The sequence below is a fragment of the Gopherus flavomarginatus genome, chromosome 2, assembly GCF_025201925.1.
Source record: "Gopherus flavomarginatus isolate rGopFla2 chromosome 2, rGopFla2.mat.asm, whole genome shotgun sequence".
NCBI lineage: Eukaryota > Metazoa > Chordata > Testudines > Testudinidae > Gopherus > Gopherus flavomarginatus.
The window spans coordinates 13,598,387-13,617,930 of NC_066618.1; the positions used below are offsets into that span (position 1 = coordinate 13,598,387).

Genomic DNA, 19,544 nt, shown 5'->3' on the forward strand with positions numbered 1-19,544 from the left:
TTGGCATATTTTTTCACTCAAAATCGGTTATGTGCAATGTTATGTCACTCTGTTAAACACACAAATACTTTCATTTAAAAAAATGCATTGAACCTTAGCAACAAAAGACCAAAATGAGTATATTTCATGGCAAGCTGTAAAACACTGCAGTTTCATAGGAGCTGACATTTCTAAATTCCTGGAGCCTTTTTATGTAAGGTGATTTTGAACCCTATAAACAAGTTCTAAATATGGCTGAGTAGTTGAGGTGTCGGACCTCCACATTCTGCATGAGAGTGCCCCTCATTGTCAAGCACAGGTAGTTAAATCACACTATACACCAGTCCACAAAGACTTTGGTAGACAACCACACGTGTTTTTAGCATGTCCTACCTTGCTTGCTTTCTGGTTGTCAAGAGGATGAGTAGCGCTCTCCTTTGTGGTATTCTGAAAGAGAAATAAAACATAATTATATAGAACTGCACACGTTCACATGCTGTGTGTGTGTGTGTGCGCGCGTGCGTGTGTGTATGTGTGTGTCTGTGTATAACATACTAGTTCTTACATTAGACTTTTTATTATTTCAGAATTATGTTTTCCAACCCCAAACCCAAAAGAAGGCATTATAATTGAAAACTAGGAATGCCCTTGTGGACCGATAAGTGCGCTGTGGACACGTTCATTCACAGGAGAGGCACGGAGCGTTACACACGTAAGTACAAAGGAAGGGGAGTGTACGGGAATGAGAGCGTTGTCGTGGGGCTACAATGATACTCTGATTTAGGAGCAGGAGTGAGCCCTAAGAGGGGACCAGGTAGCTAAACTACTTGAGAAAGATCATATTTAAACCATTGTTCTCAGCTGCACACCTTCTTTACCTGCCCCTTTTTGGTACCCTGCCCATGTGAGTAAAGGAACTGATATGAATAAAGCTTCAGACTTCCTGCCACTCAGTACGGACGATTGCCCTAAGGCTTAACTCGGCTATGGATACATCCACGTGTGAGCTGGGATATGTGGTTCCCAGCGTTGGGAGATGGACCATAGTAGCATATCTGTGGTAGCAGAGGCAGCAGCTTGGGCTAGCCGCCTATGTCGGTACCAGGATGCCTGGGTGGGTTTGTGTTCAGATGGTGAGGCCGAGAAGCCGCTCAGCTACGCTGCTACTTTAGGTGCTAGCTTGAGCAGAACCAGCAGAGGTTTATCTACGTGAGCCAGGCGTCACACCTCCCAGCTCCAATAGAGACGAAGCCTGAATGTAGAGCCTCCCCTCACACCGTTAGAGTGCACCAACGTTGTGTGTGCTGCTGCACTGCCTGCACAGGATGTATTGATGTGTTCTGATATACGTGTTTGATAGAAATGGGATCCATGTAAATGTCAGAGAAAATCTTTTCCTTCCGGCCAGAAATTGATTTATCCATTAGGGTTCACATAGAGCCTGATCCTGAAAGGTGCTGACCATCCACAACATCCCTTGAGGTCAATGGGAACTGCGGGTGCTCAGCCTCAGTTAGGATCAGACCCTTGTATGGCACCTTTTGAAAGCCCCAATGCATATTACAAATGAATATTTTGTATCCTACAGGGCCTGATCCGGCCCCTTTGAAGTCTACTGGACTTTTGCTATTTTCTGCAGTGCAAGTAGGATCAGACCATCAAGGCCAGGGGATGACTTTACTCACTGCTGAAATGCAGTCACCTCTGGGGTGGAATACAGCAGCAATTTAACAGCACGCAGCAAAACTACACAAGAATGTAGGGACGGGCGTGAACAATATCACAGGCCGCTGAAGCTGCAAGAGTACTGTAGATGCTTAACATAGGCACTGTACTTGGAGAAGGTTATTAAATATAGAGGATATAGAATAATGTGTGTGTGTGTGTGTGTATATATATATATGAGTGCGTGTATATCATGTACATACAATATATGTGTGTGTACATGCATGTGTAATATAACACATAACCCTTCTACCAGGGGCTTTATATATATATATATATATATATATATATATATATATATATATATATATATATATATATAAAATAGTAAATTAATATGTTTTACAGCTCCTTGGCAAGAGAAAGATGGTGATTTTTGGAGGATTAATTCCATCTTCTTCCAAATCTATATAAAACAAACACATTCTCTTTCTCCTCATTATGGCCAGTTGCTGGGAATGGACATTGCTGAGATGCTTTTGGTGACTCATACGACGGCCAGGAATGAAAAGCATGAGATACTTACAGACTTTTGGAGGCTGCCTGTGTGAGCAGCTGTCTCAGACAGATAGAGAGCTGACCGCTCCTTCACGGAGGGGGAGGAGGGTTTCCCGTGTCCTTGGTGCAGTATGCGTCTAGTGTTGTCTAAAATTGACTGTGTCCTCTCATCTGAAACAGGGACAGAGGTGTGTGTTAGATATATGCCAACATGCCGAGGCAGCAAAGTGGGCTGGCCTTCTCAGGGCCCTCCTTAGGCATAGGCAGCTGCGTAGGGCACCTGAAAATTTGGGGCACCACTGGGTCTTAGCGTCCACCCATCTTGTTTTCCTATCCCTGTTCTGACCCTTCCTGCAGGCTTCCACAGATGGCTGCTGCAGCCTGGTGAGTCTTCCTTGGGAGGGAATCTAGCAGATAAAAGTGAAAAAGCCTCCAGCCTGCCAGACCTATTAGCACAACACTGAAACTGTTAAAGAGCCATTCAAGGGGTAATGAAGCCATTTAACAGGCATTTGCCAAACCCCAGGTATATACTGACAGGTTTCAGAGTGGTAGTCCTGTTAGTCTGTATCAGCAAAAACAAGGAGGAGTCCTTGTGGCACCTGAGAGACTAACAAATTATTTGGGCATAAGCTTTCGTGGGCTAGAACCCACTTCATCAGATGCCCACGAAAGCTTATGCCCAAATAAATTTTTATACTGTCAGTTTCTGACTTTTCTGACAAAAAGAGTTGTGCATTAATGTAATATTTACACAGAACGTGTCAGTCTACAGGACCTTAGTTTAAAATTTGCTTTAAAAATGTTTCATTAGTGAGCTGGTGAAGATTATAAAATCACATCTCTAAAAAATGCTTGCATAGACTTTTAGATGCACAATCATCTTTAGCCTTAAATGTTTGGATCTTCAGACATACAGTTTTTTAAATAAATCCTTCAGAAGACATCCCTTATCTAAAATACACATTTTAATTACTATAGTTAAAAAAAAAATGCTTCCAAGTCTTCCTGGCCTTTCTGTCCATCCCTTCACCGCCTCTCCCCTCACTCCTCACTGACGAGAGCCCTTAAAGGGACAACAGTCCTTCCCTTTCGGACAAAGAGTTTCTCTTTCTTTAATTCTGACTATCTGATGAACTAGTTTTAAGAGAACCCTCCAGCAAAATCAGTACCTTAGTAAGACATAAAATCCTTGTTATACCTAAAATCTTTGGAAACATATTTTTTTAAAGTTGGTGAAATTTCATAACCATGTCTCTTGTTACAGAGATCACACAAAGTAAATTAGTGTTCCCTTTTTCTAAAAGCAATGAACATTGTTATGAACACACTAAACCTCTCTGATTAATTTAAAATAATGTCTTTGTTTCAGTGAGTTAAATATGTAGTAATCTGGAATTTTGGCTTAAGGTTTAAGAGTACATTTAAAATATAAATTCAGCTTAGAAATACTGATTAAGAAAATGTAAAACAGAGAAGAGCTGCATCATGTATTCCATTATATGTAATGTTGTATTCAGCAGGATAGCTGACTCACCCTTATTACGAAGTTTTTGCAAATAAGGCCTGGTCTACTCTAGGGCGGAGGTGTCGCTGTAAGATATGCAACTTCAGCTACAGAAATACCGTAGCTGAAATCGAAGTGTCTTATTCCGACTTACCTCCTGTCCTCACGGCGCGGGATCGACATCCACGGCTCCCCCATCGACTCCACTACCGCTGCTTGCTCCGGTGGAGTTCCGGAGTCAACGGGGAGCGCGTTCGGGGATCGATATATCGCGTCTAGATGAGACACGATATATCGATCCCTGATAAATCGATCACTACCCTCCGATACGGCGGGTAGTCTGGACGTACCCTAAATCTCTGACAAACTTCAGGGCATATCAAAAAACCTGTGACTGACATTTTTTATTCCCAAGTTTTAGTACTTTTAATTAGGTACCTTCTTCATGTCCATTCTGCATGAGGGACAGGGTATGGGGGTCTCTGCGGGGAACTGTGACTCTCCACCACAGTGAGGCAGGCCAGGCATCTCATTATCCTTTGCTGTCTCGTCCCTCCTCCTCCTACCCCACCGGGCTGTGAGTTTGGGCTGCCATCGAGCATAGGGCACCAGTTTAATAATACTGCGTAGGGCCCCATAAATCCTAGGTCGGCCCTGGGCCTTCTGCACAAGGGAGACAAAGGACTGCATGGGTCACTGAGAGGAGCCTCGGCAACTCCCCACCCAGTCTTTTCAATAACTTCTGTCCCAATTGCTCAGGTCTCAAGTGGTGGGGAGGAACTGGGTGGTCAGTTGCTGAGGTTGAGGACCCTGCTCCCAGCTCCAAGGACAAGTCGTTGGCCTGTCTGCATGTTCTGCGACTGGATAGGAAAGCAGCCCAGGGTGAAATGTTTGGCAGATGGGGAGCCCTGCTGATCTTAATTGTGATTCCTCTTGGGTAATGAAAGAGACATTGAAAGTCCCCAAACTATCAAGGGAACGGAAATTAACTTGTGAGATATGGGTTGGGGAGAGCGAAAGATCAGACAGAAACGAGGGGGTGCTGGAACCACCATACTGGAATGGAGCTTTGGGCCATCTAATCCCAAGTTCTGCCTATTCCATACCATATGCTGGAAGGAGAGACCACATCCTGGCTGCCACCTGTGAGCAGCAAGAGACATATTTGCAAGCAGTCTCCTCATTCAGTTGTCTTGTCAGCAAAGCTGCATTTCTAGGACACAGGCCAGCCCAGGCCTCGCAGAGCTAAGGCAATGCCACCTTAATGTTGGAATGCAACTGCCAGGAATGGAGGCCGGGGGGGGGGGGCACTGAAACTGTTATTTACTTGAAACCTTAATCAATACCCCCTTCCTCTGGCCCCATCACTATGCTACCAGCGTCCCTCACAAGCAGTTAGCTTCACAACTCTCCTGTGAGGTAGGGAAATATTATAGGCCCGATTTTACAGATGGGGAATTGAGGCACAGAGAGGTTAATTTATTTTCCCAAGGTCACGTGGGAAGTCAGTGGCACAGCTGGGAATTGAATTTGGGTCTTAGTCTAATGCCCTAATCGCAAGACCATCCTTCCTCCCTTATGATGTATGTCCGCTCTCCTCCTTGAGCTCCCAGGGCCTACCCCCAAGCATTTGCTAACATAATTTCAACATTGCCTTACCGAGATGGCCACAGTCTGTTGCTTGCACACTTGCTCACTTTCTTTTTCTAGCTAGCTCTCCCCTGCTCACACTTACCCAACCAGGGCATGTGTTTGTAGCTAAGGGCCTGATCCTGAAGTCATTGGGGGCTTTGTCACTGACTGAGACAAGATCAGGGTGAGACCCTAATAGAGAGATGGATATTGAAACAAAGACGCTTGTTGCGGCCAATTTGACCTTGCCAAAAGAGATCCATCACTCCCTTTTCCAGCCACTGTATTTCTATTTTGCTGTGTCATGAGTAAGAAAGGCAGCTATCCCAAATGGATGCCAAAATGTCAAGAAGAACCTTTACGCTCTGCCACCACAGCCCACGTGTACAGCTATGTCCACCTATGAATGCATACGGATATATATGTTTTCTCTCCTTGCTAGCTAAGATTTTATTTCCCCTCTCAGTACAAGAGAGGACCACGGCACCTTGCTCGTATGCTGTGTGCCTCTTAAGGAAAAAACAGTGTTTGTTGCACTGGAATTTACTGCAGTATTTACAGTGTTTTCTACTTGAACTACTGTATAGGAAATACCACAATGAATCCAACTATTGCAGTGCAGTAAAGGTTGCTTTGGTTTTTACAGGTGACCACTGTATGCATATTGATGGTGCTGAATTAATAATAATAATAATAATTATTATTATTTTTGGTTCATTATGCAGCATTGCCAGCCCCAGGCATTGAGTCAGGTCCCCAAGAACCACACAATTGGCTTAAAATAATGACACCTTGAAAGTAATAAATTGGAGGTTCATTTTTTTCAGTCAAGCTTTTCTCTGCTCCCATGAGTGCTAGAAATGCACTCCAAAAAGAATGGAAAGCTGAGAATCTCACACAATAACATGACCCCAGGGGATTTGGCTTTAGGTAAAACATCAAGGAGCATGAGACTCATCATAAAATCACGAGACCTGCTGACACCGACAGACAGACAGACACACACACGAATGGTGTGTCTCACTCTGTGATTATTGGTGACACTTCTTGGCAGGCCATGGAGAGGTAGCAGGTCACATGGTGCTGGGTGTTCCTCTTTGCTTCCAGTTGCTTCTACAAATGCCCAGGCTTTTCAATGCAGAAAGGACATTGGATGCCTGGGAAACAGCTGGAAACAATGAGGAATGAACCTAGTTGGATCTGCTGGGGTCACTGGCACATAAGAGGAGGAGAGAAAATAGATACCCGCAGCAGAACATTCCAAATACATGGATCTATCTAAGTATTACTTTTCTATGTAAGCAGTTGTGGTATTTGCCACATCAGTATTTGAGAATGAGACTGTCAACAAATTGGAGAGGGTTCAGAGACGATCCAGAAGAATAATTAAAGGATTAGAAAACATGTTTTACAGTGATAGACTCCAGGAGCTCAATCTCTATTTAGCTCAACAAAGAGAAGGCTAAGGGGTGATTTGATCAAGTAACTTATACAAGTTACACAAGTTATACAAGTAACTACATGGGGAACAAATATTTAAAATGGGCTTTTCAATCCAGCAGAGGTATAGCATGATCCAATGGCTAGAAGTTGAAGCTAGACAAATCTGACTGGACATATAGTGTAATTTTTTAACAGTGAGATTAATTAAGTATGGGAACCATTTACTAAGGGTCACAGTAGATTCTCCATCACTGACCATTTTTAAACCAAGCTTGGGGGGTTCTTCTCTAAGAGAGATGCTCTAGGAATTATTTTGGGAAAGCTCAATGGTCTATTCTATGCAGGAGGCCAGACTAGATGATCACAGTCGTCCGTTCTGGCCTTGGAATCTCTGAGTCTATGACCAAGGTATTATGATTCCTAGATTTTAAGGCCAGAAAAGGCCATTAGGACCATCTAGTCTGCACCACAGAGGCCAGAGAACCACACCCAGTAATTCCTGCATCAAGCCCACAACTTCTGTTTTTACAGAGTTATCCAGATCTGGCTTGTGGAGTGCAAGCAATGGATGTGCTTGTCACCATAGCAACTTTTTGGCCTATAGGACTGGTCAAGTGCAGGTACAATGCACTTCATGGTACCCTAAGGCTGCCTTTGTTATAGCCATATCTTATAAGAGTGCAGCATAGCTGCCTGCTGAATTATCTTCAGGAAGGTGCCTCTTAAAGTACTCATTGGCCAATAGGAAAACCCTGTGTTGCCCTACTTATTCTCCCTGTTTGCTGAAATGCCTATTAAAGAGGAGATCTTTAAAAAGGCCTATGGGAATTAGGTGCAGGTAACACACTTGAATTTCAAACTCTCAAAGGCTGCTTTGCAAATCTCAGCCTAAATGGTCCCAGTCCTATAAACAGGAGTAAGACTGAGCTGGTACTGGTCGAAATGCCAAGCTAGCACTAATCTGGTGGTCCCATAGCACCTTCATTTAAACACAAAAGTTTCTAGCCCTTCTGGTTGTGATGACAACCTTCCACATGTGACACCCCCCCCCCCGCCCAAGGAATGGAATGGTATCATCCTGTGTCTAGGTGCACAGTCGAAACAAAAAAGCTCTTGGAGATGTGGCCTGTCCCTATTCATCTCACCAGGGTGTTGGCAGTGAACCCTAACACAACAGCATCACTGTCAGCGTTAACTGTTTCACGTCTGATCATTTTGAGCAGAAGCACCCAGTTGTTCTAGGGCCTTGTCTACACTACATAATTAAGTTAACCTATGTTAGGTCAACGTACAGCCACTCCAGTAATTACTATGTTTTTTCATGTCCACACTACTCTCCTTCTGCTGGTGGTGTGTGTCCTCACTAAGAGCGCTGGCACAGACTTAACTGGGGCAGTATGAAGTGCAGACAGTCCGGGCTGCTAGCTCCACGTGGAGCCCTCAGCTCTGAGCGCCAGGCATAGCTGGTAGGCTGTCAGCCCCTGGCAGTAGGGCTCTGCGTGGAGCCCACAGCCAGGCAGCGGGGCTCACAGGCAATGCAAGGCCTGCATAGACACTGCATCATCCTGATGACTTTGACCTACGCACTGCACCTCTCGTGGAGGCGGAGTTATTAGGTTGGTGTAGTGGGGGATGTACATAGGGAGGAACAGTGCTGTAGTGTGGACACTTACAGAGTTAGGTCGATGTAAGGTGCCTCATATTGACCTAACTCAGTATTGTAGACCTGGCCTAGGGATGCAGGCAGGGTTTAGGATTGGGGGTGGAGCTTAATTTTCATCACTCCCTCCAGCCCCTCCCCTTGCAAAGAAACAGTCTATGTATGTGTAACACCAACAGACTCTGTTTGTCGGTGGATGGGATCGAACCTGGGACCTCTGGAGCTTAGTGCATGAGCCGAAACCCACATGGTCCCTAGCTAAGGCCGTAGAGCAGACTCATTAAGCTCTCTCTAAGTGGTCTCGGTGCCACTAGATGGGACAGAACACCACACACAGGAGGTGCGTGGATTACATATGTATGAAATCTCCTTAAAATGATGAATTCAAACAGATGATAAAAAGCTAAAAATAGCTGGGCTGATAATGCCACAATACATTCAGGTATACAGCCTACAGCTAGTGGGTACAGGTTTCCCCCTTTAGAAATTAATATTATGGAGCCGCATACATATTTTATATCCTGAAGCCTTCCAGGGATGTGCTGTCTGCATTAGTTACTCTAGACAAAGGTGCTGGAACTACGGGTTCTGGGGGTGAAGCTGCACCCCCTGGCTTGAAGTGGTCTCCATCATACACAGGGCTTACTGTCTGGTTTGATGGCTTTCAGTACCCCCACTACACAAATTGTTCCAGCACTCCTGATCCTAGGTTTGTATTTTGATGGTTCTGCACAGTATTGTTTATTATGTGTATACCCGTAGTGCCTATGAGCCGCAGGAATGCACCAGGACACCACTGTGCTCGGTGCTGTGCAAACACAGAACAAAGTGATAGTCCTTGTCCCAGAGAGTTTATGGACATAACACATTTTTTACCAGGGCTGCCCGGGGGGATGGAGGGGAAGTGGGGCAATTTACCCCAGGCCCCAGGTCCTGCAGGGGCCCCCACAAGAATATACTATTCTATAGTATTGCAACTTTATTTTATGGAAGGAGCCCCCGAAATTGCTTTGCCCCAGGCCCCTGAATCCTCTAGGTGGCCCTGTTTTTTACCACTTAATTGAGATTTATAGTAGGCTAAATCATATGCCTAGCAGAAATGAACGACTCCATTGCTAGCATGTGACAAAATTCTTATCCCAAGTGCCTCAAGCATTTAGATCCCCTGAATGAAAGCCCAAAGGGCTGCTCTTTGGATGATGAATATAGTTAGATATGAGACTTTCAGTCAAGTCTCTCCCTTTCATTTTCTTTTTCTTTTATGGTGGTTGGGATTTGCAAACCTGCTCTTTGCTTATCACCATCCTGAAAATCACATGCCTTAGATATAGGGAGTTAAAAATGGCAGCATGAGCTGTGTGCTCTGAAAGCATGGAAAGTATGCAATGACCCACAGCTTTGCAGGACAACATGCATAACAGCCACTCACTCAATCGCTAATTATAGATAATGGCCCACACAGCTGAGGAACAACAATTCATTCTGATAACTAGAAAGTCAGGCTGCAAACTGTCTGCAATTATTAACCAGTATATTATACGGGGTCTCATTATTTGACATTCAGACAGCAACTGAAATCCCGAAGCACTTCACAAACTATAAACATATCGTACTACTTCAGGGTGGCCACCTCTGGCTAAAACACCAGGGCAGACCCTTACTGGTCACAAAAACTGCCATGGAATCGCTTGCGTCTGGTTAAAATGTTTGAGACCCTGGAGTGCAACATCTCCTCTGAAAGCTCTAGTAAACTGTATGGAACTCGATGTTCTACCTTCCCTAGATGAAGGGCCAGGCTGACCCCGCTAGAATTTATTTGATTTATTACAGCCATCCCGGTTGTACTGGGCAGATGCGGACATAAATAAAACAATAGAACCAGCTGTGGTCCCAGGGAGGCTAGGGATTTTAAACCTGATACTCTGATCGCTACAGGCATCCTCACTGGCTAACTCATTAAAAATGTGCTTCTGCGATGGCTGCACCTTGTAAACCTGATTAGGAAAATCTGCTGTTGATGATTTCACTGGGAATTTTACCTGAGTAAAGATCATAGGAGCTAGCCCTGATTTAGTTCCCATTGTAGACCACATCAGAATGCCCATTGGCTCCAGTGGAGCTGGAATGTGGTAAAGTATTTATAAATTGAATCTGGGAAGCGGCTACAGTTTCAGTAGCTTGGCAAACACCTCTGGGTAGTCATCTAGTTCTCCTGTTAGACATAACATTCAGCTTGGGCCAGCTGGCAGCCTCAGTTCAATAGAGGCCTGGAGCAGCAATGGCAGGAGAGCTGCAAGTGCAAGCTGAGATGCAGTGGGTAGAAGTCTGCAGTGGCCCAGACGTGGACTAGCAGGAGGTGCTGAGCATCGGCAAAGTGTATCAGTGGTTAGCTTGCACAGTGCCTGTCTGAGCTACGCCCAGCTCTAGCTAGTGACCATTAGTCTACTGCTTTTCCAGTCATTTAGGCCATCTTTACTGTAAAACACACACACCTACGGCCAGAATCTCAGCTGTGTAAATTAGTGTAGGCGCATTCATGTTAACAGAATGATTCTGATTTACACCTGCTGAGACTTTGCCCCGCAAAGTTCAGACGAGAGGACCAAATTCATCCCTGATGTGACTCCACTGAAATCAGTTAAATTACACCCAGGGTAGAGTTTGACGCATATATTTCTGTTGTCAAACCTGTGTTTAAAGCAAGTTTTAGCCTGGTGCTCAGTCTCTAAAGCTAGAATCAGAGTCTCCTAATGTTACAAGGATTCTGGAAAGCTGCATGACACAGAATCTGAGAAACCCACACTTTCCCCTGCTTGGGAAATTATGCATTATATTCATTCACATTAATTGATCAGTTATTAGACTTCATGGGGCGTGTCGTGATAAACCCTAAATCATAAGCACAAACAAGCATTTAACCACTTAATACTGTAGCTAAAACCACCAGAGCACACTGCCTCCTAGTGAAGGTAACACTACAAGATGAAGAAAGCATCAGAGCTACGTAGGAAAAAGGTAATGATGATGCAAAACTCAATACAAAATTCTTTTTCTTTCTTTTTCTTTCAACTATGTTAGATCCCACAGCCAGAATCTAAGTAAAGAAAAACAAAGTTCTTTTGCCACTGAGACAAAACCTGTCTTTCAATAAGCTAGCAACCCTGGTTGGCTTCTCATTCCACCTAAACCATTATGTGCTGTAGGGAAACAATACCACCCACCTGTTAGTGTCCATCCTCTTTCTTGCTAGGACTTTTCGCAGAGCGACTAGCACCACCATCCCCAGTGAATTACTGAATGACTGAATCACTTAGTGAAAAAAAAGAAGCTGCAAGCTCAGCACCTAGTCTATCTGGGATGGTCGGCCAACAGCATGTCATCAGCTTTGCTCCTGAAATAATCCGCACTGAACAAACACAGAGGCTAAGCAAATACCCTTTGTGCCACCATATGAACCCCTCTTTGGCCCTCCCAATAGCGGTGACTCTGTATTTCCCTGCCTGTTACTGTACAGTGGGATGGTGTAATGGGATCTGAGCTCTGCCGGGTGGGCTAAAGTGGGGGTGCCGCAGCTAATGCATTTGAAATTTGTTTTTACAAAGCAAAGAAGAACCATCCAGTGATGTGAAAGGTGAAACTGAGCTCTGAGCTCAGTAAACTCACATCTACACAAGCCAGCGATGCCAGGCAAAATAGCTTCCTCTTCTTGCTCTGAAAGTGTGGCTGATTATAGCCACTAGAGACCTCGCCTTGCATGGTGTTTCCCCAGCCACGGGGAAATAGGTAGCTACTCTCTCCAATGGGCTTTTCTGAGCCCTGTTTTTGCCAGTCACTAGTGAACCCTGAGTCACTAGCAGATGTGCACTGCGCCTCACTAAACTGAACGTGCAGTGGTTATGAAGAGCCGCTTGCCCTTTCACAGGTCTGTGGAAGTCAGAGCTGGCAAAGAGCTTTCTTTCCTCTGTCTGCCAACGCAGGATTGTTCTCCACGGCATGTTTTCTACCATTCGCTCGCTCTGTTTCTCAATACCTTGAGCGATGGGGTAACGCCGTGGATGAAGCAGTTTAGCAACTGAGAGTAACCCACATGGTTGTATGGTCTTTGACGTATTCTAAGCTGGCTGGTTTTGTTACTAAGAATCTCTAGAATCCCAGCGATTCTTTGCAGCATGGGAAGGGCCCCGAGTCACCCAGCTGCTGGGTCCTCTGTGAGGGGCACCCAGCGAGGGAGCTGCTTCAGACTTCCCAGCGGTGTGTTTGTGTGGCAGGCTGGAGGGGTGTTCTGCGGTGTTCTTTGCCACTCCCTCCACCGCCATGTCCATGAACCTCGCCATGTCACCCGCCCTGTGCATCAGTGAAACCTGGGGAACTCACCATCAGCCTCCCTGAGATAGAGTCAGCGCTGAGCAGCGACACCAGCCCTTAGCGTTTGTGCATCAGAATCACAATTTGCCCTCACCCCGGTTTTAATGGCTCATATACCTGTTGCTGGCATTGAAAGTCAGTTGTGCTGAATCACTCCCTCCCCCGACTTCACTGGGAGATAACCAGTCCCCCGATAAACGGCCTGCTAAATGTGAGCACCACTCATGTGGCTGGTCTTGTGGAATTCTCATAGCTGGGTAAGCACTAATAATAGCTGGAGAAGAAGCCAGTGTGGCAGCTTAATCTGGGAGCCTAGGTGCTCATTGGCCCTGTTAAATCAATGGGAACACGTTCAAATCTCTTCCTCCATTCTGTGCTCTGACGGCCCATTGTGCTGCTGTCAGTTCCTTGATCCCGTCACTTTGAGCAAAGGCCGATGGGCCTTGTTCAACCCCATGTTGGGTCCACATTCCTCATGGAATGATCCAGCTCCAGTGCCTAACAGCTGCTGTGGAGACATTTTGTCACTGTGGTGAATACTAACCATGTGGAAAGGAGATGGGGGAGGGCAAGGGACGCTCAGAGGATTGACCAGGCAGTCTAAACCACTCTCCCTTTCTGAGGCTCAGGAGTTCCAGCAGCTGGGCTGAAAGGGGAAGTGATCCTGGGGATACACTCCTGGAATGAGTGGAAAATGCTGTAGACCGTCTATTGGGGTGAAAAGGGCAGAGGGAAGGGGCCCAGGCGGTTTTTGTTCAGGCAGCTCAGCAGTGGATAAAAGTGCATTTCAGCTATTTCTGATTTGACTGCCCAGCTCCAGCTTGCTGTTGAGCATTTGGGACACATGAGAAAAATCATTCAAAGGCCACGTGCTGATTTTGCCAATGTGAGAAGAAAGGGCAGCGTTGGGGGAGGGCAGGAAACAGCTGCTTAAAGTGAGGCTGCTGGCAAGAAAAAATTGGGAACACTGATGTCAGAGGCTTCCTATTTATTCTCTCCCTCTTGCTCCAGGACTTCTGGATCAGGTATTTGCTGGTTTGCAAACTGCCCGTTTCCCTCCACCTTCCAGTTTTGCAAAGTCCAATTGGGATCTGAAATTCAAGCTAGCCTCTAGGGATGGACCAGCAGGGGACAGTTCATTATTGCCAACCACAAATAGTCAAAAATGATGAGTCTGTTCCCCAAAAATCTTGAAATTGGCTTAAAAATCATGAGGGTTTTTTTTTTTAATACTTCTCGGGTTTTTTTTTTTCTTTCTGGTTTTTGACCCGTTAGGGTGATGTGAGTCACATTTCCAGCCTTTTCTCCATAGCTATGAGGGCTAGAAATTAAGTTGACCAGATGTCTCGATTTTATAGGGACAGTCCCGATTTTTGGGGTCTTTTTCTTATATAGGCTTCTATTACCCGCCACCTCCTGTCCCAATTTTTCACACCGGCTTTCTGGTCACCCTACTAGAAATGTACCTTTAAAAAAAAATAAAAGCTGAGATGCTCACTTATTCACGAGTGCAGCAACTGGAACTTTAAGGAAAGCTCTAATTGTCACGAGACCCGCAATAAAAGTAAGTGAGCTAGTAACACTGTTTTCAGATTGCAAACTCTTTGGGCTAGGGACTGTGTTTTCTAATCTGTGTGCACAGCAACTAGCAGAATGAGGCTCTGATATCAGTTTTGGGTCTCTGGGCTCTGTTACAGATACAAGTGTATTATAATAATACAAATCTTTACCAAAATAAAATATAAATCAGCTTTGTTTTTTTTAAAGCTTGGATTTAAACATCCGCTTGCAGAAGTTTCAACCCACCTGTTGCATAGTAACCTTGTGCTAGTGCCTTAGAATCATGTTGCAACTTTGTGCTAAATACATGTCAGCTGGAAAGTGAAACTAACTATAATGGAAAGAGCAGAGTGAAATGCAAAGCAAGTAAATAGGGAGAAGCTCTGGTAGAAAGGAAATTCTTTCAGCTTAAATAATCTAAGGTGTTATGAGCACAAGAAGTTAGATTTAAATATATTCTAAAAGGCCAAGATTTTCAAATGTGACTAATTTGGATGCTCAGTTTGAGGCATCTTAAGTGGTCCTGCCTTCCAGAAAATCCATAACCATTGAAAATCAGGCCCCCTGGGGTGGCAGGTAGGGGAGGCTGGGGGAGGCTGTGACTCCCCAAATAGCCAGGAATGGCCCCGCCCAAACTCCACCCCCAGGCCCCCCTCTGGGGCCATACCGCGTGCTCCCCCTCCTGGCGCTCCTGGGCTAGAGAGGCTGTGGGCACTAGCCAGTCTGGGCAGGGGCCAGCGGCCGTGGTGGGGGGCTCTGGGTTCTGGGGGTGCAGAAGGGGTGGGGCCTCATGTGGAAGGGGAAGGACGGAGGGCTAGCCTCCCCCAGAGCCAGCGGTGCATGCGCTGCCCGTGCAGTCTCCATTTTAAGGTGTCAGAGGGGTACCCGTGTTAGTCTGTATCCACAAAAGCAACGAGGAGTCCAGTGGCACCTTAAAGACTAAGAGATTTATTTGGGCATAAGCTTTCGTGGATAAAAAAACTCAAATAGGTTTATTTGAGTTTTTTTACCCACGAAAGCTTATGCCCAAAAAAATCTTAGTCTTTAAGGTGCCACTGGACTCCTCATCCCTTTTAAGGTGTCTCAAGTTGGGTACCTTAGAACTGAGGCAACCAAGTCATTAGTCACTCCTGAAAAATCCTGGCCATATAACTTGAATCAGACATTCTTTGCCAGCAGTATATCACAATTTAATACTCTCATGCCATTTAAAGAGTTCCCGAGGTCACTCAGTAAAATGCAGCCCCAGACTGACACAAGAGTCACTTTGAAGCGCTGGGCTGTTATTTTTGGACTTAGTAAAATTTCAGGCTTGCTGGAATGCAGAGACACTATTCCTGGGGTACAAAAAATGCAAAGATGCATCCCCAAGTAACAGCTGCTAGTGGCATTGGAGACTGGAGAAGGGGTGGGGGGTGGCTGGCAAGGGGGCAACTGATTAGAAAGATCCATGCTTAGGGCTTTAAACCACGCCCAGACAGTAAATTTTAATTGACTAGATGGCTGAAGCTATGGCTGCAGATTCACAATTGTTTTACCAATGGGATGACACTTTGTAGTCACCTTCTATTTACAAAGGGTTGAAATAAATGATGAGCACATGTTTTAATAAACGATTATAGATTCCATCAGGTCAACAGGTTGCTCATAACCACGCCTTGTAACCATCTATAACACTTATGAGGTGCTTAGAGCCGCCTATCACATGAGCTACTCTTGTCTGTAGCACTTTTGTAACATATTGTCATCATTTCTTAACCCTTTATGGACTTTAGTCTAAAATGTGATCACAAATGGATCCTCTTAATATTATTTAAACTGCCTCTTTTGTTCTACTTTTCTACCATACACATCTCTTTAATATCTAACTACCAATCATTAATTATTATTATTATTATTACTGTTGTTTTTAACTCTGAAACCCTGCAGCCAAGATCAGGGCCTCCTTGTGGTAGGTGCTGTATTTACAAACAGGGAGAGTCAGTTCCCACCCAAAAGAGCTCACAATCTAAATAGTAAGATGGAAAAAGGAATATTATCTCCAGGTTAAAAAGGAGGTTAAGTGACGTTCCCAAGGTCATGCAGAAAGTCTGTGACAGAGTTAGGAACTGAACCCCGCTCTCCTGAGCCCCAATCCAGTGCTACATTCACAGGATCATTCTTCCAATGGAAAACTGATCTTTATTTACAACTGACCGTTTTGATAACTTATTCTTTAGGCCTTGTCTACACTACGGGGGAGATTGATCTAAATTATGCAGCTTCAGCTACGTGAATAATCTAGCTGAAGCGGACGTACTTAGATCTACTTACTGCGGGGTCCACACTACGCAATGTCGACTGGAGATGCTCTCCCGTTGACTCCCCTTGCGCTCCTCATTCAAGTGGAGTACAGGAATCGATGGGAGAGTGATCTGCGGTTGATTTAGTGGGTCTTCACTTTATACTGGTATAAAGGTGCTTAATACTGGTATAGCTTATTCCTAGTCCCACCCAGAAGTAAGCTGTACCAGTATGAAACACCTTTAGCCTGATGTACCTGTGCCCGCACTAAGGGCAGTTGTACTGCTAGATAGTTACAGGGGTACAACTTTTATGAGTAGATGAGCCCTCAGCTTTTCAGGAATGTGCCTCAGGGAATCATCTTGAGCTTCGTTTGTTTCCTTTCCTTAGAAATAACTAATAGTTCAAGGCACTTATGGGCCTGAATGTGCATCATAACATTTCCCACCCACAGCCTAAGATTCTCTTTACTCTCCTTTAGACTAGCGAACTGTCTACCAACTGGTGTTGGACCGGGGGAGCGTTCTCCCTCTCTGGCCACGTCTACACTACAGCATAAAATCGAAATTATTAAAACTGGTTTTATAAAACTGGTTTTATAAAATCGATTTTACGCAACCACACTAGGGCACATTAATTCGGTGGTGTGCGTCCATGGTCCTAGGCTACCATCGATTTCCAGAGCGGTGCACTCTGGGTAGCTCAGTAAAAGAATGAGACCAGTAACTTCGATTTCCGTCCACACTAACCCTAAATCGATATAGCAATATCGATTTTAGGGTTACTCCTCTCGTTGGGGAGGAGTACAGAAATCGATTTTAAGAGCCCTTAAAATCGATTTAAAGTGCCTTGTAGTGTGGACGGGTACAGCGTTAAATCGATTTAACGCTGTTTAAATCGATTTAATGCTGTAGTGTGGACCAGGCCTCTCATTTTTCTACTAAAAAGAAGCTGTTGAAGCTGTTTTTAGCCAATGACTGGGAGGGGGAAAAGCAGCCCTGTTGTCCTTGCAGGAGTTGGCAGAATGCCAGTGGGTAAATCCCAGAAAGAAATGATAACAAGAAGAGAATAAATGAATGAAGAACATATTTTGCATGTCAATAGCACCTGATGATTTAAAACTGCTTGACGACAGGATAAATAGTAGTACATCTCTTTTAGAGACACACCGGGCCAGGTCTTTGGCTGATGTAAATCCACTGACGTTTGTGGAGCTAGACCATTTCACACCAACTGAGGGTTTGGAGCAAAGAGGTTAAGGGACTTGCCCAAGGTCATGCAGTTAGTTAGTGGCAGAATCAAGAATAGCTCCTAGGATTCCTGACTTTCAGTGCCCTGCTCCACCCCTTAGATAACACGTGCACTTTAGAGCTGCGGCTCTGGTGCCCATTAAACAAATAAGCAAAGAGATGGAGCAGTGCAGGAGAGAGATTGAAGCTACAAAGAATCTGGCAGATCTATGGGCTTGTCCAAAGGCGCTTACTGGGCTGGACAAGTGAATAGAAGTGACAAAAGGATTTCCAAAATTATAACCTTTAAGCCTGAACCTGAGAGGTACTGAGCAACCGCTGCTCCCACCGACTTCAGACAGGAGCTGTGCACCTCTCAAGAGTGGGCCCCATGAATGATCCATGGATATGGACACACTAATGCTTTCTTCATTGTTTGACATGTGGGAGTGCCGTGGGGGGAATCAGATTCTATCCTTGGCAAAATCTATGCTGCCACTTGCTCCTGAAGGATGTAAATTGAAGTGGGACCTGTTTCATCCTGATCAGTCCTCAAATTCCACGTAAATACAAATTAGCAAGTCACATGTGGTATTACCTCTTACAATATCATCATCTATCTAATCTATCTATCACCACCATCTGGCTAGCTGAGGTACAGAATAGATGGACTTCACATGGATTCTACCCCTGATTTGACTGCAACAATGGGCCAGCCCCTTAGTATAAGTTGATGTAGCTCCATTAAAGCAACTGAAGCTGAGAAACTTGCCCAGTGAATTTAAAATGGCTGCACTGACGCTAAAAATTGTGACAACCTTGGCTGCTTCGTTATGGAGGAAGGGAGGAATGGTTTTGTCTCCATGTTAAAAGCCCTCTCTCCATTTCAAGCATCCCATAATGCTCAAGTGAAAATTTTGCTGCAATAGACAGAAAATAGAACCTGTGGTACAGACACAATAACCTCCCTAGGAAAAGAGACCACAGAGATCTGGATTTACTGGGCTCCAGGCTGACAAAATTCATTGCTTTCCAATGGCAGCAAACTCACTAGGAGCATCATAGTGTGAGGGGCTGAGTGCCCTCAGCGCCCATTGAACTTCAGGATTGGGCCTTTTACATTGTTCGCATAATACATGCAAATCTTCACTAGAATCTCACCAAGCAAAAGATTACTTACAGAGAGTTCCAGCCAGTCGTGTCTTTTTGGTAGAAAATCCCAGCAGAAGTTCCTATGGAGAAGCTTTGCTCCAGTCTGTGTCCCTTGATCCTGGTCTTTGTCTCTGACTGGTCTCTGACAGCTGATTTTATCACAGTGTGCTGGGCTAAGTTGAGAGGATGAGCCAAATGGCTTATTTTAGGGAATACGGAAGTTGCTGTTCCATCAGGCTGAGTCAATCAAGAGTTCTTGCAGCTCTGGCAGGGGGAAGTCTTGAGGTGTCACTGGCGCTAGCAGCTTGCAATGCTGATAGGCTTATTTATTTAGCACCACCCCACTGTAATTCAGTAAAGGGATGTGTAAGCTTCCAAATATTGTGCATCAGAGACGAGGCACTTTCCTGAGTCATTCTCAAGGGTCCTTGGGCCATGGCATTGGCACATTGTGACTGTCACAAGATTTTTACTATGTTCAAAGCTACCAATGGCAACAAGTATTAATTAA

General features: G+C 44.9%; 1 protein-coding gene across 2 annotated transcripts in view; it reads right to left on the minus strand.

Annotated features, from left to right (window-relative positions):
- The window catches only part of XIRP1 (xin actin binding repeat containing 1), a 32,270-nt gene extending 13,116 nt beyond the window's left edge, over positions 1-19,154 (minus strand). The window contains exons 1-3 of one of the 2 annotated variants that reach the window (XM_050941515.1): positions 19,062-19,154; positions 2,231-2,373; positions 373-426 (exon numbers count right to left, since the gene is read on the minus strand). The gene's annotated coding sequence lies outside the window, so the exon portion shown is untranslated. Of the gene's footprint in view, positions 1-372; positions 427-2,230; positions 2,374-11,665; positions 11,714-19,061 lie in introns of those variants that run through there. The other variant, XM_050941517.1, reaches the window with a different exon arrangement.
- Between the last annotated feature and the right edge of the window lie 390 nt (positions 19,155-19,544).